The sequence below is a fragment of the Ammospiza nelsoni genome, chromosome 1 (genome assembly GCF_027579445.1).
Source record: "Ammospiza nelsoni isolate bAmmNel1 chromosome 1, bAmmNel1.pri, whole genome shotgun sequence".
NCBI lineage: Eukaryota > Metazoa > Chordata > Aves > Passeriformes > Passerellidae > Ammospiza > Ammospiza nelsoni.
The window spans coordinates 24,684,415-24,710,164 of NC_080633.1; the positions used below are offsets into that span (position 1 = coordinate 24,684,415).

Genomic DNA, 25,750 nt, shown 5'->3' on the forward strand with positions numbered 1-25,750 from the left:
ATTCTCCTCCAGCAGCCTGCTTATTTCAGAAGACTATCAGTCCATCTGGGCCTGAAACATTACTTACTGGGGTCCTTCCCCTGATGCTACTAATTCAGCTCCTCTGAGCTTTTCCCAGACAGCAGCAGCAGATTTATAAATTGGCTTGATTCATACACTGCCACTCATGCTCTGAAGGGAGGGTATGATCCTATCCTATGAATTTCAGCCTGGTACAACCTGGGAAAGTTATGGTTGGCAGCAGATAAACAGAGATGGTCTGTCTGTAGACTTGGGAATCTGACTTTGCACTTCACATTTGGTTAGAAAATTACCCTTGTAGTCCTCAGACATATTCACTTAATGTGGTACTATTTTTTGACAATTGCACTAGAAAGTTTTCCCATACTTTTATTTTAAGTGGAATTTTCTAGCTCTGGAAATATTGTTTCTATTTATATATTTACCAGCAATAATCCACATCCTTTTTTTACTTTTGTCTTTTTGGGAGTTTTCCCTGGGATAGATTGTCCCAGGCAAAGTAGTCAGGGATGGAAGAAGTTATAGAGGTGGACTCTTTGATTGGTGTGTACGTGGAGAGCACAACACTGAGGGCACATGTATAGGGAATATAAAAACATCTGTATTCCCCTTAAAATTGTATCTTCAACACAATTTTGGATTATATATATTCAGAACAAATAGCAGAAGAAATGCAATAGGCCAGTATACCTTAAACTTGCTATTTTTAAACTTCACTTCTCAGTGACCTCTCAATCTGATGCAAATTGACAATATAATTGATTTATTACAGTACCAGGACTTGTAGATACAACTGGACCAGTTTAGATTGGCAGAGAACACTATGGCATCTTTATCCCCATGTCAATCCACAAACATCAGAGTAGTAAATTGCAGGAAAGTGTTTAAAACCCCCCTCAATGTTCAATTTGATACAGATCTGTCAATCCTATTCTGTGCAAAGACGGCTTTGGAACTGATGAGACTTGTTCAGCTACCAAGTGTATTTATTTCAGATCCTGTATTACTAGACAGTGTCTGAGACCATTTTTGTTGGTCTTCTTTCCAGCCACAATGAACTTCTGCTGCTTCTCTCCTCCAAGCAAGGTGAACCTTCAAGCAGACCAGGAGGTGAAGCTCAAGTTGAAGAACAGTGTCTTTGCAAACACTTTCTCAAGACATCCCCAGATATCCCTGGCTACTCAACATCCTGATCCACTACATGTTTCTGAACAGGTTAAGGAGATTTTTTTTTTCCACCTGCAATCAGCCCGTGAATTCTCTGTGTGCTTTCAGAGGGGGCACTGCTTTAACTGAATGGATAGCTGGCACCTGACACTGGTGCCCTGTGCCAAACACTAACAGCCCAGAGCATGTGTTTGTTCAAACCACCCCTGATAACATCATTCTCATGTGGAACTGTGTGCAAACACTGAGGGGTTTGTGACCACACAGACTTCCCCAGCTATCATGAGCATTGTTTCTTAGGAAGAAAAAAAAGAATACATCTCAAAACCGAGCAAAATGTAATAGAGATAAATTAAATGCAGATGATAAGATGTCACAATTTCAGGCATCAATTGCTCAAATGTAAATATGATATCCTAATCACCAGGTTCTGGAAAAAAGTCTTTCATTTAAACTAGAGCCCTCAAGTCAGAAAACACAGAGTGATTTCAGTAAGTGCTGTGAACATGTAGCTCATTGTAAACTCCCTCAGAAACTTGCTCTGAACCAATGAGGGAAAGCACTTTCTCCCTCTCCTTCTTTCCTTTTAGATTTCTAAATAGAGATTTTTTTTTAAGCTTGGAAATGCCAAATTTTAGAGCCTTGAATAAAGGTCCTCACAACAACATAACTTCTGCATGTGCCAATTCTGTCATAATCCATTCAAATTCTGCAGAAAAAAATGCATTTAACTAAAAAAACCCCCAAACAACCTCAACCCACACCAACTGATGCCAGCACTGTGTTAAAAGGATGCCACCTACCGGGCACCTCATCAACCTCCAGCAAGTGATTGGAGAGGTAAATGAAGTAGACCTGACAAAACTGAAAAAGACTGCTTTTTAGGGTAGCTCCCTAAAACTGAACTAAGAAAATTGAAAATTAAAACCTCTCCGTGCTTCTTAAGCTTGGGGTTTCTTTTTTTTCTCTTTCAGTAGGAGCAGCAGCAGTAGCCATATTTCATGAGTATTTATTCTTTTATTTTCCTATTAACTGTTTCCCCCTGGTGCTTCTATTCCTGATGAGAAGGCTGCATCTTAAAATATTTCTTTCTTACCATTCTTTCTATTCTCCTCCATTAGGCTAAGAGGTACTGTCCAGGCTTTCATTGAAAATGGAATAATTAAACAATTAAAAAATGCAATATATGCACACACATGCAGAGCTGCACACAATCAAATATGGTAGAATTAATAGGATGTTTTAGGGGAAAATCAGGCTTTGCTTTAGGCTCTGCTTTAGGTGTGGTCAAAAAGAAAAGTTAAATAAGAAAAGTTTCAGCTTTGAATTTTTATTCCCTGGGTTTGGGGGATTATTTCAGCCCTGTTATTTAATTGTTCAGCCACTACATTCTGCCTCAACTATTGGGTTTCCTTGTTATTTAAAATATTGTTTTCTAGTAGGAAACTTCCAAGTATACTTATGTCTTACATCCCTTCCAATTGTGGAGTGCAAGATACCAGAAAGATCCTCAGAATTTGAATGAGTTTATAGTCTCCATTATTAAACATAAACCTTCAGAAAAGTGTGTTGATGTTCCCCATATCTTGTTAAAGATATGGGGATAAAAAAAATACTAAAAAAACAGAGGGACACATTCTCATTCATCACTCAGATCAATTTATTCTATTATAGCAGAGTTAAAAGACTTTGAAACAAACATGGATTACACATATACCTACCTTCTCCAGGGTCCCCTCCACTAACAGATTAATGCACATAAATATTAATTATTTAAATAGATTTTAAGTCTTTGTGTTAGATCCTATTCTCATTTTCACTATTTTCACTGTTTGCTACACTGGCAGTACAAAGAGGATTTGATATGAACAAACTCTTTTCAAGGAAGAATTAAGGCTTTGATATAACAAGTGTGAAATACAAGGGGTCACAGAGTTGGTTTACTTAGTTTTAAAAGAAGCATCAATATGTCTTCTAAGAGCCTCCTTCTTTTTGTAATTGGAAGAAGCATTTGGTGCAGTAACTGATGTGGGAACAGTAAAGATGTGCTTTTATCCACCAACACACAGTTCCTTCTTCTCACCCAAACCAGGATGTGCCTACTTACCGTGTTCTAACCTCACACTCCTGGGGAGCTCTATGATTTTTTGATATTTCATTCCTTTGTCATAGCACAGCTTATAGAGCATACTTCAAAATTGTATTTCCTGGTTACAGAAACCCCTAGTTCTACCTAAATAAACAATGTAGATAGATTTCCCTTTTTCACCTCTTGGAAAAAGCCACATCACACAAGTTAGCCTGTATACTCAAGAAGTTCTTTGTTTGTCCTGTTTGGCAGTGCTTCTTACTTGCTCTTTTTGCCCTAAAATTTCACTTAAGATGAGGATGCTATGGAAAATAGTTTGTTAAATGCTGCTTTAATAAAATTATAAGAAAAAAAATCTAAATTACTGATTTTTAAGAACACCACATATAACTTCTCAAATTTTCCACCCTCATACTTTTTCCATACCCAAGGATTATCCTGAAATATCAAAGACAATTAAGAAGGAGAAAACTGCTCAGGAATAATAATGTAGAAACTAAGCAAAATTGAGAAAGAGGAAAGGCAGTTTATGACTAGATATCTCTCTCAAGTAGATGTGTGGCTATCTGAGGGCATCTCCAAAAGTCTCTCTCTCTTTCTTTACCTTTAACTGCGAGTTCTTCATACATAATCCTATTGCTTTGGGATTCAGCAATTTTTGAGGAAGTCAGTGTTCCAAGAATGATTTCACCAGTATGATATTCCTCTCTTTATAAACAGACATTGACACAGGTATGAAAGCCTATAAAAATTCCAGAGTTGTCTTAAAAGTAAAAAAGTATCTTAAGATACTTTACAGGCTCCCCTATCTTAACTGCTTTGAATAACAGATCACATCTTGTGTTAGTCCTGTCACAGAAAAACCTGCCCCAGACACATTTCAGTCTCTGACAGGATGGCAGTTCTTTCAGCTGTGGGAGCTGCCTCATGCCCTAGCACCCGTTCATTTCTCTGGCAGTGTGTGCAATCTGCTTTTAAAAAAATACCTTAAAAGGAATCAAAGTATGAAGAACAGAGATGTACTTCTTTTGTCAGGCTAATGGTAATGACCCACAGAGAAAATGCAAGTTCTTCATGCACTAGCATTAAACCTGAACACTAACAGACTTGCTGTCAGACTCCACCTTATTGAAAATTGATGGGCCTTATTCAGCAGCATTAAGATCACTTTAACATTAGCTCTCAAGAGTATTCTATTTAGCTTTCTGGGTTTTTTTTTAAGTCTCCAAATTCATGTAATAAAGTCATAATTAAAGCTTCTCCAGATTATAAAGGTAACTCCAAAGTTAGAAACTACTTGCATAACCCTTATTCAGATTTTTTGGGTAATAGTTACTACAGTTTTAAATGCTGGTTCTCACTCTTCTTTTGCTCTTGGAATCCTTTTTTCCCTGGGTTCTTAAGGATGAACAGTGCCCACTTACAGAAAAGTGATTCAATACTTTATCACTGGTAATCAGTGGATCTCATTTATTGTACATACATAAAACCTTTCATGGTAAACAGATTTATGAATTTGTCTTCAATGCTTTTTCCTTGGTGCTCATTTCTGCAGTATAAATGCTTCACTGACAAATAATTAATGTCCAAACTACTGCTGTTTGGTGAGAGATAACATTACTATGACATAATGTTGCATTGATGAGTTGGCATTTTTTTCCTTAATCAAAGACCTCTTAAACTTACCACCTGCTTTCAGTAGCTCAGCATATCATACACATAGAGGATGAGGGAGCAATATCTAATACATGGAAGGAAAAGCGTTTAAAAGATAGCTGACAGTGAATTGGGTTTTTGTAATGCTGCATAAATGTACATGACTATTGCAAGGTCCACAGCTCAGACAGCACATCCTGTAGAGGTATTTTCCCATGGAATGTTGCCTTTTATTTCAAGGTAAACTGTGTCTATTTTCTAAATTTCCTAGTCCATTTTTTAATTGCACATAAAAACCTGTTCCTCCTTCAAGTTCTTACAGAGATGACATAATTTCTGCTATTTAGCAGGTGAGTTGCTTACCCTACTCTGAGTTTAATTTCCTTTGGAGAGATCAGTGCTTTCAGCTCTTTTCCTTTTTCCCATTTTTGGAGATGCCTGGATGCCTCCTTTCCAGACCACAGTAATTCCCTGAGTCATAGAATAAAATTGGCTGTAAAGGACCTCTGGAGATAATCTAAGCCCCCTGCTCAAAGCAGGGCTAACTTCAAAGCTTAATCTGCTTATTCAGAGTCATATCCAGGCTAGTTTGAACCTCCACAAGGAGGGGAATTCCGCAGCTTCCCTGGACAATCCATTCCAGTAGAGCACTCTCTACTGTTACCACTCATCTGCTTGCTAATGATTTGGATCTGACTGTGATTTCTAAATGTCCCCAGTATCATGTGATTAACACTATGAGATTTTAGTGGCGTTCACTCTGGTAAGAGTGTGAGACATTCTGCTATTCCAAGACCTTTCTTCTTCAATATATCATGTGCAAACAATTTACCAGCAGATTTTCTGAAACACTGCCTTCTGGATGAAGTGTCAGAAAGCACTAATTAGCTGCTCTCCTTGTCCTATCAGACTTTCCAGTATCAAACTGTGCATCTAACATAATGAATTTGGTTGTTATAGAGGGCCTGAAAGTGATGACATTTAGCATGAGTGGGTTGTTTTGTTCCTGCATGATTGCATGATTGTTGTTGAGTTGATTTGTTCTTGATTCATTGCCTTAAAGATCTTTAATATCTATGCATATGCGGAATACCCTATCATTTTTCTTCTCTACTGCCATCATCAAGTGCATCCTTTCCCATGGCTTCTTCACTTTTCTAATTAACATTTTTATTGCCAAGGGGCTCACAGTGGAAATAGCTATCACAGAGCAGTGTACTTCTAGAACTGCCTTCTAGGTAGATTCTGCAGCAAGCAGTTGACGTCCTCTGTTTTCAAACACACTCATAAACCATTACACAGGCCTGCCAGGCCAAATATTCTTTTCCAGATTTTACTGCTTGTAATGTATTTATCAAATTAAATGCATAGCTAACCTTTCAATACAAAATTATTTCTGCAGGGGTGTCTATTATAGAGATATCTGGATGTTTACTTGTATCTTTGGACTTTTATCTGCATAGGATAAATGTTTTTTTATATTACTAGCTGTGCTGTATGCCACAGATTCAATTTTTCCTAAAGTTACTCCCAAAACTTGTCCCCAGTATTGATGCTCATTTTTATGGCTACTTTTTCTAAATGTATTTGAAAATATGTATATCTCACCACTATAAATTTCCTTTTTTTATCATCAACATTTCTCCTGGCTGCTTTCCCCAGCAACATTCTTCAGCTGCACACTTTTCACCTTTGATCTCCTCGGTTTGCTTTGTAGTATTTAGCATACATATTCTTAAACACCTGCTTTTCATTTTTCATTTTATGATACTCCCATGCTCACTGGCATCTTGCTGGGTTTGTGGCTCTGGACCATGTTTCTAATTGAACTTTGGTTGGTGCTTCTCTGTGGGACTGTGCACACAAATGACAGCTGACCCACATTTTATCATCTACATGTCATCACCAAATGCCCCCTCATCTGTATCTTTTATTTTCTAGCTATTTTAGTGGTATTCTAGGATGTTCAAGTCTCCTCCACTAAAATTCATACTTTTATTTCATTTTTATCTCCCCTCAGCACAAAGAGTCTATTTTTAATCAGTTTCAGCTGTTCGATTCATTCACACCAAAGGACTCAGTAGGTCTTCAGCTTTCCTAAGATTTCTTTACTCAATAGAGAATTTCTCTCTCTGAAACCATACACTTCAAATTGCTACAACTGTCTATCCACATTTCCTCTGTCAGCTTCAATTTTTTTTTGCCTTATAGATGTCTACAAATCTTCTCATTTCTCTCTACAAAATCATATGAGAAGCAGGATCTTCCCCGTTCTTTGCCTGAAGTCCAGCAAAAAATAAGATTCCATCAACCAAACCTGTGCATTAAATGAAGCTTTCTTCTTCCAAAAGGTCTACACTTCTAGCCTTTTTCTGTGTGAGTAACATAAAATTTTCTCCAGTTTCTGTCTGTCAGCTTGGTTTAAATTACTATCATAAAGACCGGTACATAGTTTACAGTCCGCAAGTCCTGCTCACACACTCAATGTGCTGAACTAGAAGAGTTGCTAAAATTAATTGTCTTCCCAGACAGCTTCTGTACCATACCCACTGAAGCCTGACACAATAAACCCATTACACCAGTGTTTTAACTACATATGGTGAAAATGGCTCCTGTGAGAGACTAGAGCCTTTAAACTCTGCTGCAGAAGTTCTTCACCAAAATTCTTCACAGATGTTCTGCTGACAGCAGAATATGGGTGAGGCTCTTGCAGGTCGTCTGTCACTGGTGCATTATCAAGGATGGTGCCTCTTTCTACTCTGAGCTTCTCCATCATGAACTTTTTTCTGTTGTACTCATGTCTCCTCACAGACACTAGCTGTTTCTTCTCACCTCTTTCCACTCTCCATTCTTTCAGTACCATTTACAATTCCTAGTCAGACCTAGTTCCTTCCAAGGTTTCTGCCACTGCAGTTTCAATTTCTTTCCCAGGCATTCACTTTCTCCCCTTCTTAACACTCCTTTTCCCAGATTCATGACTCCAATATATTTAGTGGGGAAGGGGGGAGGTAATTCTGTCTCTTCCAATGCATCTTCCTCCTAATGTTCTGATGTCCTGTAAGTTCCTATTCCCAACTAGTCTCTAAATGCCTGTTTCTGGAAATGTCAGTTTATTCCTCAGCATCTAAGGTGTTGTACAAGCTTGTCCTTCTCAAATGACTCCTGCCCCAAACTCCACACTCTACTGGTCCTCAGTACTAACTCTTAATTCTGGTATCCTTCTCCCACGTGTGAAACCATTTCCATTTTCCATGCTGTTTATACCTCTTCCTGCTTTTTTTTTTTGTTTTTGTACTTTAGGCGTGTTCTCTCAGCTCTCTCTGGGGCAGCACAAACTGGCTTATACTACCTCAAAACTGTGCCTGCAGAGGGAAGCTCTAGAAGATCTGGGCTGAACATGTGTGGGTGTGTTCTTACACAAATGTGGAAGGTTCAGTCTTGACTCAGAAGCCATCTACTGCCAAGTCCATTTTCCAGTGCATGGTAGCACAAGAACTTCTCAGGCAAAAAGGGCGACCAGAACTTGTGAATGTAAGCAAAGGAACATATCATGCACCAGAGGAGATCTTCAGAGATCGTGAAAATTATCTGGCTAAAACTTTCCAAATAAATCCAACAAACTGAAGCTAGATTTTTTTTTTTAAATAATAAGTATACACTGTGAATAAGGTTGTTTTCTCTCCCAATATCTCCTCCAGTCTATTGCACCCTTATCCATTCAAACCATGTCTGCTGTAGAGTTCAAGACACTTATCATATTACAGTGATATTTAAAAAATTAAAAGAGTATTTTAATATAAAAATTTTTATACATAACTGAAATTTTGTTCACTTGCAAAGTATTTTATAATGATAGTAAACCCAAGATTTTATTTTTAAAATCCTGTAATTAATTCATATGTTTAGTTTTCACTTCTGAAAAAAAAGAATGTTTTCAACAGTAAAATTAGTTCTGAAATTTCTTAAATTCTACACTGAAGTAATTGGCATAACTAAATTTCTTCTAATATTAAACCTGTGTGATTTCTCCATGTGGAATTACATATCAGTTGAAAAAAAATACAATTCATCACTACAAGAAACCTCCCATCAAACATGTTCTTTGATGTGGTATGTGATATGTCTGGAGCATTTGATGATTCACATTACAGCAAGTAATATACTGACCATGTGTTGCAAGTTATGTAAATAAGTAGATAAATTATAGGCTTTGATGCTAATAAAGCATCAAGGCAACAAAGTGTCCCAATATTTTGCAAGGAGATGGAGATTCTTTCAGTTAATATTTGAGGTTCCTCAGGACCCTTTCTGCACACAGTGCATACATACCTCCTTCTGGCTCAGTCACACTCATTTCTCATGCACTATAGGCCATTTAAGCCCCACTTCTTTTCCACTTATTAAAGAGGGGGGGGGGCTGCTAGTTTAAATGCAAAGATTTGTGTAATTTCTGTCACTGTGCAGACAACTCAAACAGCTACAACAATGACAAAGTGCTGGAGTGGGCTTGGCTTATTATTCTGCATGTACATCTGAACAGCAGATGAAAAAGAAGTGATAAATTTATTGGTGGCTACCTACTGATTTCTCCAGTGATGACCTCTGATCACATCAGGCATTTCAAGGGATAAACACTTTTCTTCCAAAACATTTCAGGTCTGATTGCCAATAAAGTCAGCAGGCATTTAAACACATAAATCCACACATGCTTGTTTTCTTTTCAGTGCTGAAATTACTCCAGTCTTTAGGAAGTACACACTATCAAATACCCTGAGACAATAAAACCAAAAAATGCAAGAAAAAACATCTGACAAGAATATACTGGATCTGCTTTATCTGTGAGAACATATGGTAACAATGATTATTATTTATTACATGATCCTGCTTCAACCCAAAACGTACTTGGCAACATTTGAATACAGAAGAAAACATTGTATTCTAACACAAAATAGCTGAAAGGCTTAAAAGAGTCAGACCCTTCAGCAGTCCGTAGTTGTGGAGAGGGCCTCGAGAACATTTAAGGAAATCTCCACTCACACCATTTGTTCCCTATCACCGAGTTTTAATCAGGACCAGAGCTTAGAGGACTTGCTAAATTCCAAGCACTACAACTCTGCACAGTAAGGGGCCTGTGATCAGCTGTCTATGGCTCACTCTTTCAGTTTCGCAATGTTCTTAAACAACCTGAAGCAAAGCCAAAGATTTACCAGAGAGTCTCTAAGCTAGTTTGACTCAACTGCCCTTTGAAATGTAAATGGAATTTCCCCTGCTACAATATAAGTTAATGGAAGACACTGCTATCTATTAGTTAATCAGGCATTTTGTAGCATAACTTCCCAGTTCATCTCTACCACTAAATGCTTAGGTGCCTATAGCACTCAAAATACCTCTTTCTTCTGAGATTTCCCTTTCTTTCAAAACGTTTCACTCTTTACATTTTGTGTTATTTGATGCTATTTCTACATCCCATATTCTTCAATCCAGTGTTTCTCCCTCTGCAGCAACAGCATGACTGAGGATAACAGCAGTAAACCTACCTTCCCTTTCTGTATTGTTTTGAACACAAAAGAAAGTGAAGAAAATGAAGATCCAAGAGCTGGATTGGCTGGTGAGAATAAAAGGAGTTCTTATCCAGAAGGATCCAACTTCTAGCCACATGAGGACATTCATCAGTCATAGACACCTTTTTTTACCAAATCCAAAATACTTTAGAAAGTTTCTCTAAACAGTCCAAGTAATGGAATTGTGAGCATCCTCTCTCTCCTGTCCTTCAATACTTAAGGCTGGATGAGATTGCACACAGCATATTTAAGAGTATAAAATGCTCACCCTGTTTAGTGAGCTAGTACAGTTAATATGAGTATATAGTATATACATGGCAATGTAAAGGTCATCTAATATCTTCTGTGTTCATTTTACTACAATGGATGGCACTAGCCCGTACCCCAAAAAGAGCTGTAACTTTGTGGGACAGCATTCATACTTCTTCCATGAGGAATCACAGTTATCCATTAAGAGATGCTTGGCATCCGCTTTTTAGCTGGCATATGGCAAATTACACCATCATGTTTCAACAATAAAAAGGAAGTGAAAAGCAAGAGAGGGGACTAGTGATGAAGAACCTGCAGAGTACAGGTAACTGAGACTACAGAACACAAGCTACAGACTAAGGCTACAGGTCACTAAGGTTATGTGAACAGAGACATATATCAAATAAAGTTGGAAAAAAGTCACGTGGTGATAGGTCTGCTCAAAAGAACATAACTTGTGCAAAAGTGAGACATAAAGAGATTTTGTACTGAAAGAAGAGTAAAACATCACCAGTTTGACACTGAACCGTAGTGGGGGTAAATTTAAACAGAAAAATCATTTTGAGGACTCATGTTGCTTCTTCACAGATCACAAGCCACATCCAGCTTGGCCTTGAACACTTCCAAGTATGCAGCATCCGCAACTTCTCTGGGCAAGAGTAGTGTCTCACCACTCTTATCTAAAGTTTTTTCCTGTGATACAATCTAAATCTGCCCTCTTCCAGTTTAAAGCCATTCCCCTGTGTCCTGCATGCCCTTGTAGAATATCACTCTCCAGCCCTCTTGTCAACCCATTGTAAGTACTGGAGGGCTGCTATAAGGTCTCCCTGGAGCTTTCTCTTCTCCAGACAGAACAGCCCCAATTGTCAGTCTGTCCTCACAGCAGAGCTGTTCCAGCCCTCTGATCAACTTCACATTCCTCCTCCAGAGCTGCTCCAAGAGGTTCATATCCTTCTTATGTTGGTGATCCCAGAGCTGGATGCAGCCCTGCAGGTGGAGTCTCACAAGGGCAGAGCAGAGTGGGAGGTTCACCTCCTGTGACCTAACTCTGCTTTTTGTGCAGCCCAGGACATGTCTGACTTTGTGGGCTGCACCAGCACATGGCCAGCTCATACTGAGCTTCTCTCCAACCTGGTGTTCTATGATTCACTTAAATCATGATAGCTAGATTTGCTACAGATAACTGCTCTGGCACACAAAACTTGTAGGGAACATCAAGATACAAATAAAATACAACTAAAGAGCTACCTGTGGTTTTTCTAAGCAGTTAACACTCATTGCTGATATCAGCTGGAGGGAAATCAAGACTAAAAAAAGAGTCATCCATCTGCATACATCATAGCTTAGATGCTACAGTCACTTGAGCTTTCTGATGTTAGTTAATGCCTCAGTGCTGCCTGAGAGAAACAGAAGTGGCTAATTCACTCTATGAATTTATTCAGTCTGTGGTTACCTTTATCTGTCTTCCATCAAGCTCTAAACAGGGCCATGAATTACAGCAGTTTTTGTTATGTGAAAACTGAAAAACAAGTAAATATTTCATTATTAAAAAACCACAAGCAGAAAATGTAGTTGACCTTTGAAAGGACACTGCCAAATGTGGAATCTCATTCCAGTCACTAATAAAAGGTAAAATAGAAGTTTAGTTAGCTTTTCTTTTACAACTATATCTCAGCACAGTCTTAATCATGAAGCTTTGACATATTTGTAATGGCAATACTGTGTTATCAGAGGCATGTAGTATATAAAAAGAGGTATTTTTAATTGTCAGCTTAACTCTGAGAAGACAACTCTGAAGACGTGGCACAATTCATCTTGACTCAAACAACCTCCAAATATGTCTGTAAACTCATTTGGCATTGCCTGAAGATGCTCAATTTCTAGAAGAAATAACCAGAATAAAAATATTTTTTATAATTGCTAAGGGGCAGTTAAGCACTTTGTAGACCACCCAGGAAGAGAAAGGCATTTCAAACACCTCCTTTTGAATAATAACAATTTTACAACTCCTTCTTTATCCCAAGGTATAGAGGACATCACAAAATAAACATGTCAAAGCCCCCAACATGTTTACATCATATCTTAATGCTCCTTGAAAGAACATAACATTAGAGCTATTTTTAATAAAATGCAGCGAAACCATAGATTAAAAAATACTGCTTATTTATTCAAATTTATAGAATGTATTATTCATCTAGCTCTTGGTAATAGTTAATGTTATTCATCAAAAACCACAGGCAAAATTATTTGGTTCTTATATACACTGCTGGATATGACCAAACAAGAAATTATTTGCTAAACAATGTCACATGAAACTGCAACATTGAAATGCAACATATTAAACTGAAATGGATGCCTATTTCCAAAAACACTCTTAAGAGAGTGGTGAGAACAGTCATTCTGTCAAATCAGTGTCAGGTCTTCTATATTATAAATAATAAAAAAGCCAGGGTCCAGGTGCCACACCATGTCACCTTTCCTGAACCCCACATGATAACTTTGGGAAAAGGAGTATGGCCATCATGTTGAGGTGCAGTAGATAAGCTGCACTTACATGGACTTCATGTTTCAGTTGGTTTTGTGTACAATATAGACAGGCAAGAAAATGAGTACTGCGCCATCTGTCCATCCCCTGGACCCTGGAGTCTTCCTCCTCACAGGTTTCCTCAGTCTCTGGTACACAGGTTAATCTGATCCTTGTAGAAAGCCACCTTTCAGGACTACACTTCAGCATGTAAATTGCTAAAACTGGTTCCAGTTCTCCTGTCTCCCACATGATCCTAATTCCAAAGGCACTTTGGGAACCATGGAAAAACATACTGCAGCATACCTCTGATGTGCTTGATATGAACTCTTGCTCCCAGTGTTATCCCCTATCAACTATGACCAGCAGCTACACTTTCTTCTTATGGCTGAGCACCTAAATTTCTTGTACTTCCTTGGTTAAGTGGTAAAACTTTGCATACATCAATACAAAGCAGCACAAAGAGTCAAAAGGAGCTCACTGCCAGAGGGCAACTACCATCCCCAGGTCCTTCCCATACTCCTTAACTGAGAGCCACCTCAAAATCATGGTGCCAAATGAACAGCTCACAGGCTCTCTGGCAAGACAATACCACATCCTTGGCTTCAGAAGATGCCCTGAAGAAAGATTCCTGCAGTATCTGTGGATACCGCCTTGATTAAAAAGGTGTCCGTCTGAAATGGCTGTAACTACACTTAGCAGGAAACTTGGATTTTCCAGTTGTAACTTCCAGGTGAAGCCCAACATTGTTAGCAGAGCTCATTCTTAACTGAGACATGGACAAGTCCCTCTGCTATTGTTATCTTATATTAGGTAGTTCTTCATGCGAGCAATTCAGTGTGTCTCTTCATTTAAACTACTTCAAAATTCACTCCATTGAAGTGGCTAAAAGCAATGTCAAATGGAAAGTGGGTATAAGAACAAAAACCAATATAAAACAATATGTAATTATATGCTGTTCTATTGAAGGCCAATGTTACTAAATATAGAGATTAATACTGAAGAAAATAAGATCAGTGGGAAATAACATACAGCCTTAAGGTGTTGGTCATTCATTTCTGGGCACCTTTATCAAAGAATCAGTTAACATTTAATCTTCTTAAAAGGTGCACAATCTCCTTTTGCTACGTACAGAGCATTCATGTTTCAGACCCAGATCATCATCTGGCCTTTGGCAAGATGTCTTAGACCCTCTTGACTATTTACACTGCAAATTTTTCAAGAGAGTGAATTTAACTCTGTGTGTGCAGTTAGGGAGCTGACTGGATGCCACATAAACAGTGGTTGGAAGTGCTCACCACGTAACAGGATTGCTCCTGAAAGGCCCAGGTAAGATCTGTGCCCACATTAATATGAGTTTCAATACTGACAAATGAAAACAGTTAGGAACCAAACATTTATTACCAGAAATAAAACAAAACCAAGTTTACCAACTTACTAATACATGAACCAACTATCACTTTCAAAATTGAATGTCATTGTATTTGCTAGCATAACTTTCAGTCAACTATAGCTCAATTATTTAGTTGCTTATTTTCCCAAAAGTTCTATTTGCATGCATTGGGGAAAAAAAAAAAAAGCGTAGAAAAGTCTTTTTTCCTATCTAATGATTTTTCAGGAACTTTGAATCATTACATGCTCTCTCTTCCTCCATTTTCACTTATACAAAACTAGTAGGAATTACTGACAGCTGTGTTGGTCACACCACTATTATTATGTAACAAGTCTTGCATGTAGCTTCATATAGGTCTACAGATACAGACTTAAAATTAATTGGCTGGGTTTTACACATTATCTCATTTTATCTCAATCCAGAAGAGAGCTAGAATTAAAAAAAAAAAAATCAAACCCTCTGTAGAACATTGTTTTAATCATTAATGGAAATTGTCAACTTTTTCAGATGCTTTTCCAAATCACTCAGCTGTAGACATGCAAAGAAAAAGTTTGCTAAACTATATTCTGTCAGTTTATGAAGCTAATCCTTGTAAACATATTATTCATTACTATTACATTAAGATTTTTAGAAAAGATGCTCCAGTTCATCTCTCAACAAAGCTTATGAACTGCAGAGTACTAAACAGTAATGTGGCTCAGTTGCTTGCTGACATTTTTATAGTAGTTCGAATATTTAGCAGTTTACTTCTAAACATCTTTGCCACAAACAAAATCATCAGAAAATAGTCCCCCCTGTGTTGCTTGAATACCTTGGTTAAAATAAGGTGCACATGAAAACTGTAATCCAACTTTTTTTATGAAAAAGTCATTGAGTCTAATGAAAACTGGAGTGTAAGACAAATCTGAACTGCCTACTCCTATTGAAAGCACAATACAGTTTCTTTTATATAGCTTTTTGAAACAACTGTTAACACCTGTGTGGCTCTTCTGCATGATTCTAAAGCAGTACAATGTAGAGTTGTTTGAAGTGCCATCACCAGCCAGATTTAAACATTGCGACTTGAATTTCTAAGTAAATTTGGCTGGCACTCACTATAAATGATAATGAAGACCTATGGTGAAACCCACCCTTTGGAGGGGTTAATTGGGATTTTGCCATTTATTTTAACAGGACCAACATCTACCCAAGATTTATGAAGTTTGCATACTCTAATACACGCCAGTAGATACAGAAAGACAGTATTTTAGTTCATTCAGAACTACTTCATGTCAGCTAGCATATGACAACTATAGTAAGCATCAGAGTGGTAGCTTAGCAAAAGTTGCCTACCAGCAAAGGTTATCATACGTCTGAAGGAATTACAATGAAGTATTAGCTCTCCTGTATTTAATTTACCTACTTGACAATTATGCCTAGGATTCTGAGATGTGAATTAAATTTCCTCTTCAGTTCAACACCACCTGCAGTTTGAGCTGTTGGCAGCAAAGAAATGTCATCCTGGTCAGCCCTGATACACTCAGCCCTAGAGCAACACAGGGACCCTTTCACTGACCAAACACAAGGGTTCCCCCCACAATATCACCCTTCACTCACTGAAGGGGAAAAGGACCAGAAGCAAGACCTTAATTTCATTTAGTGCCTATAAAAAAGCATTATAGTGTGATGTCTTGCTTAATTCATCCTAAACTCCCTCTAATCAGACTATTTAACTCTCAAGCGCTTAGTTCTTCCTGAGAAGAATATCACAAACTGTATTACCCTTAAGAAGTTCAAGGGTTGCCAGTGCAGGTAAAAGCTTGGCAGGAAGACATCCATTAGATATCGACAATATTGACTTCAAGAGGTCTTAGGATACACATCTTTCTATTTACTCTTTTTATGAATGATTTTTTTCATTCATCATTTCAGCTACAACTGCCATTCTGTAACTAAAATAAACCTTCAGGAAAGAAGTTTTTCTTTCCTTTGCAAATTGTCAACTACATTAACCTTGTCAAAAAAACCTACAAGAATGAAATCAATATAGCAATTTAAAGACAAAATTGGCAGGCACTATATTGTACTTGGACACATTCAGTAAATAGCCTCATACATCAATCTACCGTCATCAATGGCAATATTCTGAAACCAGCTAACGTTGTTTATTACATTTGTGGTGTGAAACGCCAAAGTAAGTACAGATATCGGTCCAGCTGATGAAAAATGACACGGAGATAATATCTGACGTGCCTGAGAAGCACGAACTAGTGACTCAGGTGTCATTTAAACGCGCTGTACTCCCAGCATGGAGAGCGGCTGCTCTATACCCGGTACGGTACCAGCAGTGACCTGCTCGCCAGGGCAGAAGCCGCAGCGGGAGCTCCGGGATCCGCCGTGCCCCGTCCCCGCGCTGCGCCCCGATCTCCAGCCCGTCCCTCGCCCCTTCCCACGGCGCGCACCGCACACTCCTCGGCAGCGGCTCGGAGCTCCTACAGCCCTCTCCCTCTTCCCCCTCTATCTTTGGGTGCACTGCCAGCCGGCGGCTGCGCTCCCCCCGCTGCCCGCCTGCCCGCGGGTTCGCTGGACGCCGGCGCCTCTCCCGCGCCCCTGCCCCGGGCCGCTCTCCCGGGGCCGCCGGGTGCTGAAGGGCAGGCGGCGAAGTTGCCGGGACTTACGGTGGCAGCGCTACGGACGCTGGCGCGGCGCCTCTCCCGGCCTCCCGTCACCTCGGGCCACCTCGGCGGCGGCTCCGCGCCCGCACCGGAGCAGCCCGGCCGCCCCTTCACTCCTCGGAGGGGCGCATGGCGCTGCCCGCTCTCCGACGCCCGCCCGGTGGGTCCCCGCGTCCCGGAGGGGGCGGACAGGCACTGGGCAGGGTCGAGCCCCTCCGGCGGGGCTGCGCCTCGGGAAGCATCTGCCTCCTGCCTCCCGCGCCGCGCCCGCTCCCCGCTCCACCCCGGGCGCGGCGGGGCTTCGCGCCGACGTCGGTGCGGGGCGGCCGGAGCCCGCCCGGCGGCGGCGGCAGCGCCTCCCCCGCCCCCGCCTCCCTCCCGCGGCTCCCGGTGCTGCCGCTGCCGGCGGGGCGGCCGTGCCGGAGCCGGCGCTGCGGGGGCGGCGGGAGCGGGGCCGGGCGGCGCTCCCGACACAGCGCCTGAGGAACGGGGGGTCCCGCTGAGCCCGCCCGGGGGCAGGGACGCGTCCCCCGTGCCCCTCGTCCCGCGGGGGAGGCGGGGGGGCAGCCCGGCCGGCTGCTCTGGGTACCGCCGGTCCCTTCTGTGCGGGGAGGGAGCTCCCGGTCTGCCGGGCTCTGTCCGCACCGAGGGTGCGCCGCCCCGCCGGAGCTCGGAGCCTGAGATGTCAGAGGCCCGGCCGGCGACCTCGCCTCCTCCTCCTCCTCTTGGAGGATCCGAGTCAGCGTTGAGCTTCAATCGCGGGCATCTTTTGGGAAGGAAAGCGTGGGAATGTGGGGCGTGGAGCGTGGGACCCCTGCGATCCGGCGCCTGGGCGGGCGGGGCGCTGCCCCCGCAGCGGATCGAGGGTTGCTGGGACCCCTGGCCGCCCCGGGGATGCTGTCCCGCATCCTCCCGTCTGCCCCGTCTCTGATGCTCTTCCAGCTTGCATGAACCATCTACCTACCGTCCACCAAGCTGGGGAGGATGAACTAGAGGTGGCCGCAGCATTCATCCGACGGCAGAATCATCTAAATTGCCGTTTCTGCTCCGGAAGTCATGTAAACGTTTTAAAGTAACTAACTCTAAGAAGAGGCCGAGAAAGACCTGTTTCTAAGCACCTCTGGGCACCTCTGGTCTCCTCAGAAAAGCAGACCCCAGCTACACGAGCATCCAGGGGCAATCGAGCCAACACCCCGCACCTCGCGGAAGAGCGTCGAGTGGCGGTGCACGAAGTAGCGCAGGGGAGGACTCTCCTGCTATGCCTGTTGCAAGCTGCCCAATATTTAAATATCCAGAGAGCCACAGTGAGGGGGGAGCCGGAGCGAGCGCACGGTGATTCACCTCGGCTCTCCTGACAACATGTCAGTGCCGATAGCAGGTAGTAGTGGGGTCTCTTCCCAGCAGGTGGAGTCAGGAGGCAAACAAACTTGCTCAGGAGGTACCACCACCCGGCTGAGGACAGCTTTTTTCTTTCGCTTTTCTGTGCGAAGGATGTTGCTGCCATTAAATAAAGTGAACTCTGGGTATAAAGTTGCTTGGCTTACTTCTGAATGGAAAGTTAGCTCCTACTGAAGCGGTTCTCAGGTGTTTTTCTTCAACCTGCCGCTTTCTCTAACAGATTACAGCCAAAATTTTTTTTGAGCTTGCCTTTCTTACAGAAATCTGCATGCAAAAGCAGCTGGCTGCCTTTTTGCAGCTCAAGCCATTCTGAGAAGGGTGTGAGGGACAGGAAAAAGGGAGCTTAGTGCTCAGAAGGAGTCAGAAGGAGGTGCTGGGCTTGGCATGCACCAAGGCCCAAGAAAAAGGAATTTTTGCCACTTTTCCCAGCAGCTGATAAAAAAGTTCCTCCAGATAATACCATCGAAGAAAATTTGTCCTCCTTGATATTGGAGGGTTGCAACCATAATAAGAGTTGAGACACTCAAAGAATACTGATGTAAGTTGTTATCCCTTTAGGATTTAAATTTTCACTGTTGGTTTTATCCTTTACTCTTGTGGAGACAGCAAAGAGAAACAGTGGAAGCTGCTTTTATGAGCTCTCACAGTGCCACAATTGCTTCACTTTTCACAGCATTCTCTGGTAGGAGCAGTGGCATCAGGGGAGGTTCTCATTAGCTGCACCAGCTCCGGCACCACGGAGCAGCACCCCTGTGGACTCACTGCAGTCGTGTCCCTCTCACGCCACAGCTGCCCCGAGGTGGGCTTGGGTGAGTCACAGTTCTAAATGCTTCAGATGTTTGTGGGAGGGGAACTGCTGGGGAGCAAAACCTTATGCTGAAGCCTAGGGAAAGCAGGAGGCTGCCCCTTCCTGGCACTGCAGCAGTAAATTGAAAGAGGTAAAATAGAGAGCTAGTTTGTCCCAAGGTCCACATATTCTGGATTTTTTGTATGTTATCCAACTAATAGTGCTCATTCTATGATTGGAACGCATCACATTTTCACTGATGGGTTTTATATTTATTTCAAAACTGATTGCATGTTGGTCTGTTTTCTTAGTGAATAGTATTCATCTGCTTAAGTATAAATCTGTCATCCCATAATTTGGAAATAGCTTCCCAAAGGTCAGAGTGGTTTTTTTTAATAAATTCCCATTTTGTTAACCATTACCTTGACACAGAAGCAGCACTTTCTCATTTGTTCTGCTATAAGCAATTCCCCAGTGCCCCATGGGAGTGCAAGCATGAGTACTTACTTCTTAGAATGTGTGTGAAATAGTGATCTGATCCATAAATAACTCCTGGCAATTATTAACTGTACCTCAATGGTTTTATTTCCGCTTGTGCTCAGGAGTCATTACAACACTGAATTCTGGAGATAAAAGGCTGAACTTATGTTTTGTGTCGTGATATTATAGTTTTGCTTTGTAAGTGAAAAGTGAAGGAAGTCCAAACCTTTCAAAAATTCAGTGATTTTATTCTGTTATGAGGGAAAACATTTTTCCACACAGTATGTAAAGTTTTGCAGTTGTGTAGCTTGTCTTATTTTCACCATCTTTTATTCTGTAAATATATTTTGTTTGCCCTTAATGGTTCTAGAATTAAGGATGCCACTTGTGACAGGCACTGTTCTAATTTTCTTGGTCAGGTGAAGAATTTGAAAGAAAAATTCCCAGCTGGACCTATGAATTGTGGAGAGATATTTCCAAAATCTTTTGCAGATGTCTGCATTGCAAACTGTTTGGAGACAAGCTATTTCCTGTCATAATTTATATATCTTTTGTGCTTGGCATGGTGTACCTCATAGGAATTACCCAGAGCACAGTATTGTCAAAAAAGAGATTATTTAGATTCAGTTTGTTTGAAGCATGGGAAGTGTGAGCATTGAGCTGTCTACAGAAGACTGTGGAGGCATGCTGTATCTTTTGATAATAGGATTGCAAATAATGTATTTGAGTGAGGGCTACATTCACAGCTTGGATAAAATACTGGAATTTGTAAAACATAGTATTTAAACAAAAAGGAAAATGCATTCACCCTAATCCAGTTCAGTGTCAAGAGAATGGGAATTCACCATTAGCTTTAGCATAAGTTACATCAGTCCCTATAAGGCTTCCATAGGAATATTTAATTATTTACATACAATTTGGTAATCTTCACTCCTGGAAGTGACCTGACTGAAAACTGAGAACAGTATCAGCACTCTCAGCAGCAATGCAGGCTTCCAAAGCCTGCCTGCTGGAAAACACATCAGCTCTGTGAGGGGGAAATTCATGGAGTGACTATAGCTGCTGTTCAGACCAAGCATCCCTAATGAGCTCATTTTTCTTTTAATTTTCAGAAAAAGAGATCACTCCAGAATTAGGGGTTTGCAGAGTGACAGGTAAACATATTTAAGAAGCTACTGCCAGTTGCAGAAGTCCATTCCAAACATGAAAGACAACATCAGAAGTACAGAAATGCTCAAGTGGCCGGAATACATATGAACAGTTTAGACTAGGATTACAGGAAGAATAGAACAGTGTTTTATTTCTAATCCCAAAAGCTATCAAATCATTCAAGAACTGTCTTTTTAAGACAGCTCCTTCCAAAATTAATGATTGCATTTAACTTTTTGTTAGCCTTGTTTTGTAGAAATCAGAAAAATCAGAACTTGTATGTTTCTCCAACATCAGGTATCTCATTAGAATGATGTACAAATTGTTTTAATTTCATGATAGATTTATTTAAATCAGTTGCTTAATGCACAATAATTTCAGTAACTTTCTTAATGTACAAAAAATGCATGGGTACTTACATTTTCCTCTTTGCCTAAATTTCTATTTTTAATTTATGTTATGAAATTTAATCTCCCCAAGTATTGATTCTTTAGTTCACATTCCAGGACATTCTAAGAGGATCTCCAAAACATTTTGAAGTGAAGAAAAACTCCTGACATATGCCTCCAAAAGATAAATTGTTGGATTTTAGTGTTTTTTTTTAATTTTTTTAAAGAACAGTACATTCAGTCAGTAATTCAGAGACACAAAAAGCAAAGAAATAGAAAATGAAAATATAGAATATTACTTGTATCCAAGTTTTCAAAGAATAAACAACAACGAATAGAGACATTCCAGTTGTTAGTATTTATGCCACATTCAATTTTCTTTAGAAGAGGCTATTTTTATTTAGCAGTACATGTTTTCATTAGTGCAGCACTCAGTAATTATCCATATTGGTAGCAGAAACACAGTGGGCTTTGCTTGCACTGTGTAGAGGAGGGAAAAGGAAAGCAAACAAGATAATGAAAATCTGGGGAATGTTTCAAAAGAGTGGGCATCTGATTCTCTCAGAATGAGCAGGTATTTTCCATCTTCACTTGGAATCCAACACCCCAGGCTTCATTAAGCCAGTGTGTAGCTGTACATGATTCTAGAGAGAACCTCAGCCAAGCATCAAAAAGAAAAGCTCTTCAGGAGAATTAAATACATTGGCAGCTACAAGAAATGTCCTCTCTGGTGCTTGTACAGTACATAAATAATAAAATAGTCTAGATTACACAAAATTTTCCTGGAAACTATTTCAAAAGCCTTATGAGATGTCTACAAACCATCAATAGGCTTATTTAATAAATCATACGTACTTATGAAGTCCCATCAATGTAAGTTTTACCTTAATTCAAAAACATAGTTTAAAACAAGAAATTTCATGTTATTTGAAGTTACAGGTATTGTAAGAATCTATTAAAACTCAAGACTCAGCTATGTATTTTCATACAGATTAAATTTTCTATCTTTGCAAGAGTGGCCTGGGGTCTATGTATCATTAAGGCTTTGCTTACCCCCTCAATATATATTTTAAATGAAATTAAAGCAGTGCTAAAAGGTAATACTGGTTTTGTGAAAAAAAGGTGAATTGTGTTTCAAATGTTGACTCTGCTAGACAGAAATTCTTACTTCTGATTAGCACGGTATATTAAAAACTCCTTTTGCCTGATAAATGTAACTGTAATAGACACATAACTGATTAAACCCCAGCTCTTGACAGTAAATGTAGGCTTAACCATTCTCATTATCATCATTTGTTTGTCACTCAGTTTGACATGTGTAAAATTAGGTTTTGGCCCTCCAAACAAGTTGGTGTGTAGAAATCTCCTTGCGTTGGGTGTGAAAGTTCTCCCACAGCACCACGACAAGTGACTGACAGAGAGTTCCTTGAGTGCAGAGATGTGTGCAGGGTGGAGGTGGTAACTGCAGTCTTTAGAGGGAGGCACTGCTGGCTCCCACCAACAGAATGCCTGCCAGAGCCTTGGGATCACAGATCCATGCATGTGCTTGAGCATGAGGGGCCTTACACACGCTTGGCCATAATGGCATGTAGCACAGGGAAGATGGGAAATGTTTCAACTGCCTTTATGGCTGGTTAGCAGTATCACAAAGGTACATTAGAGAAGAAATCTAATCGATTTTTCTCAGCTTTTTAAGTAAAGATGAAATTGGCAGAATCCATTTGAAGTTTGTAACCACCATTGTGTGATATTTAGAGACAGAGCAGCTGAAGAGGCAAAACTTCAGATAGTTTTGTCCAGATACATCTGATTTCCCCCACAGTCTTTTCTTCTTTACTCTGCAGCCTGTAAGGAATCTGCAGAGTAGGGATTTATTTTCAGCATTTCATCCAGCATCATAATTATAACCCATGTGAGTCTAGAGGGTTTGATTAGCGTGAGAACATCAGCTACCTCTTCTATAGTTAAACTTACTGTAAGGAATGGGGAGCATAATTATAAAAAGATTTCTAAATGTACAACACATATTAAAGAAAGTAGGATGAGAATGTTTGCATCTCTAAGGACTTAAATTTAGGTTCTGATGACAAAACAAGTAAGTGATTGCATGCAGTTGGGGCCAAACACTAACCTGGAATAGGGAGCTAGCAGGGAAATACTACAGGGACAAAATTTGTGCTTATCATGTTGATTCACAAAACAAATTCACCTTCTCACTTCCAGTGTTATTCTCCTCTCACTTTTCTTCACACATGCACACAACTGACATATTTATTCCAGAATGGTTAGTAATTGAATAACTTTGAAGCTGTTTTTCCTGTAACAGCTGCCCATTTAAATCTCACCAGCCAAACTTCTAATAGAAACTAAATGTAGTTATTGAGGATGAGATGCTCAGAGAGAGCTGCAAATCACAGAACGCAAGTCTTGAGGGAAATGTCTGAACGTAAAAACGTTGCTTACCTTTGTCTGAACCTAATGATTCACTTTGCACAGCAGAGGCACAGATGGCCGTGCATCTGAGGTCTCCCTCAGCTCACCTCCTCTCCTCCTGACACACAAGTGAAATCACATGAAGAACTCCTAGATCAGTCCTGTATTTCTGAAAGAGCACTGTAAGGCTGGTGCTTCTTCAGCCATTTGAAACAGATACAGGGACAGGGACGAGAGGCATCTGGCTCTAGATGGTCCAGACATTTAAATGTAACAAGGTCTCCCAGAGGAATCTTATTTTGTCTTCTACTTTTTTTGTTTCTCTATTTCTATTCTTGATATATTTTATGACTTTGTGGTACAACCCTCACCTCAGCTCTTCTTTATCATCATGAAGCCTTTGGAGGCAGTCATGTCTAAAATACTCCTCTGTGTTTTGTTTTTAAACACTCTGCTATTTCAAAGAGAAAAATAAATCCCAGGAAGAGAGGAGATGCAGTAGTTGTCACCTTCATAAGTCCAAACAAGTAATTTTAGTTATTGCTGAATATCAAAAAGCAAGAATTTAGAAGTTTTTAGTCAGAAGACTGTCAATGTGTTTCATTCTTGGCCAACATCTTTTCTGTTTGTGTTTTGGACCTTGTCTGTAGAACAGATTTGGAAAAAGATTTAGAAATTTCTTTCAGATGACAGTGAAAAATCTGAAATTTGCACATAAAACACAAATGTCTCAGACAATAAATTGAAATTTTGTAACTTTCTGTATGATGTGGTTTTAGCATTTTTTTATGCTGAAACCTTTCTCAAACTGCTACTTTTTGCTGCCAGGTCCTAAAAATAAACATATGTCAGATATGCCATATTTCCATACTATTATGTTCTGAGTTGTACTTCACCTCACAGGGGTTTAACAAGGTTCTCCCTCTCAAATTCTTCATAGCCTGATTTTTGTCACTTACAGTTTTACAGAATGTGAAAATAATTCAAATTTAGGCAGTAAATATATCTAGGACTGTCACCTCTCTCCACACTACTCAGGCATACACATGTACACAATTGCATCTTTATTCTTTAGTAGTATTGATCCATTTGTTGTCCAGTGCAATGTTCCCCCCTGAACTGTAAGCACAAGTTAAATGTTAGCTGGATACTCAAAGAAGGCTGCAAATCACAGACAAAAATTTGAGAGAGATGTGCTTAAAATTTCTGGTCCCTCTTTGAGCACGTGGTGTGAATTCAATAATTAAAATTTCCTTACACTCTTTCTAATGAGGTGAAAAGAGATATTCTTTCAGCTGTTCAAGATTTAATAAACCCTTTTCCTGTAAGATGAAGGTATCTGCTCTTTTTGCTATGTGTTTTCATTGATGGTTTCTTGCTATATGTTTTGATTTTTTTTTCAGGATGAGGTTGAGAATGCAACTTCATTGCAATTCTAAGGATGTTATTAGAGGTGTGGTGGAACCAGGTTGCAGGTTAATCTCATGCAAATCCTGATCTTTTGTGAGGCTGGCATCATTTTTCTCAATGTAATGTCACTGAACTCAGTTTGCAAGGTGAGTTTTCCTAGTGATTGATGAATTTTGTTGGGACGTGGAACCTGGCTCACACGTGTCTACGAGCAGGGCTCTCATGTCTATGAAGATGAGTTGGAAACTGAGGGTCAGTAACTTTTAAAACATAAATAAAGTGCTTAGCACTGATATTATTTCCATATTTATTGAACCATAATCACAACTTTGTGGGTTTCATTTTCTAACAGTGATTCTATTTACTGCAAGTGCATGAGATGGTGTGCGG

At 40.2% G+C, this 25,750-nt stretch overlaps 1 protein-coding gene across 1 annotated transcript in view; it reads right to left on the minus strand.

Moving 5' to 3' along the window:
* The window catches only part of CALCR (calcitonin receptor), a 157,179-nt gene extending 139,622 nt beyond the window's left edge, over positions 1-17,557 (minus strand). The window contains exon 1 of the mRNA XM_059469578.1: positions 17,318-17,557. The gene's annotated coding sequence lies outside the window, so the exon portion shown is untranslated. The remainder of the gene's footprint in view (positions 1-17,317) is intronic.
* Between the last annotated feature and the right edge of the window lie 8,193 nt (positions 17,558-25,750).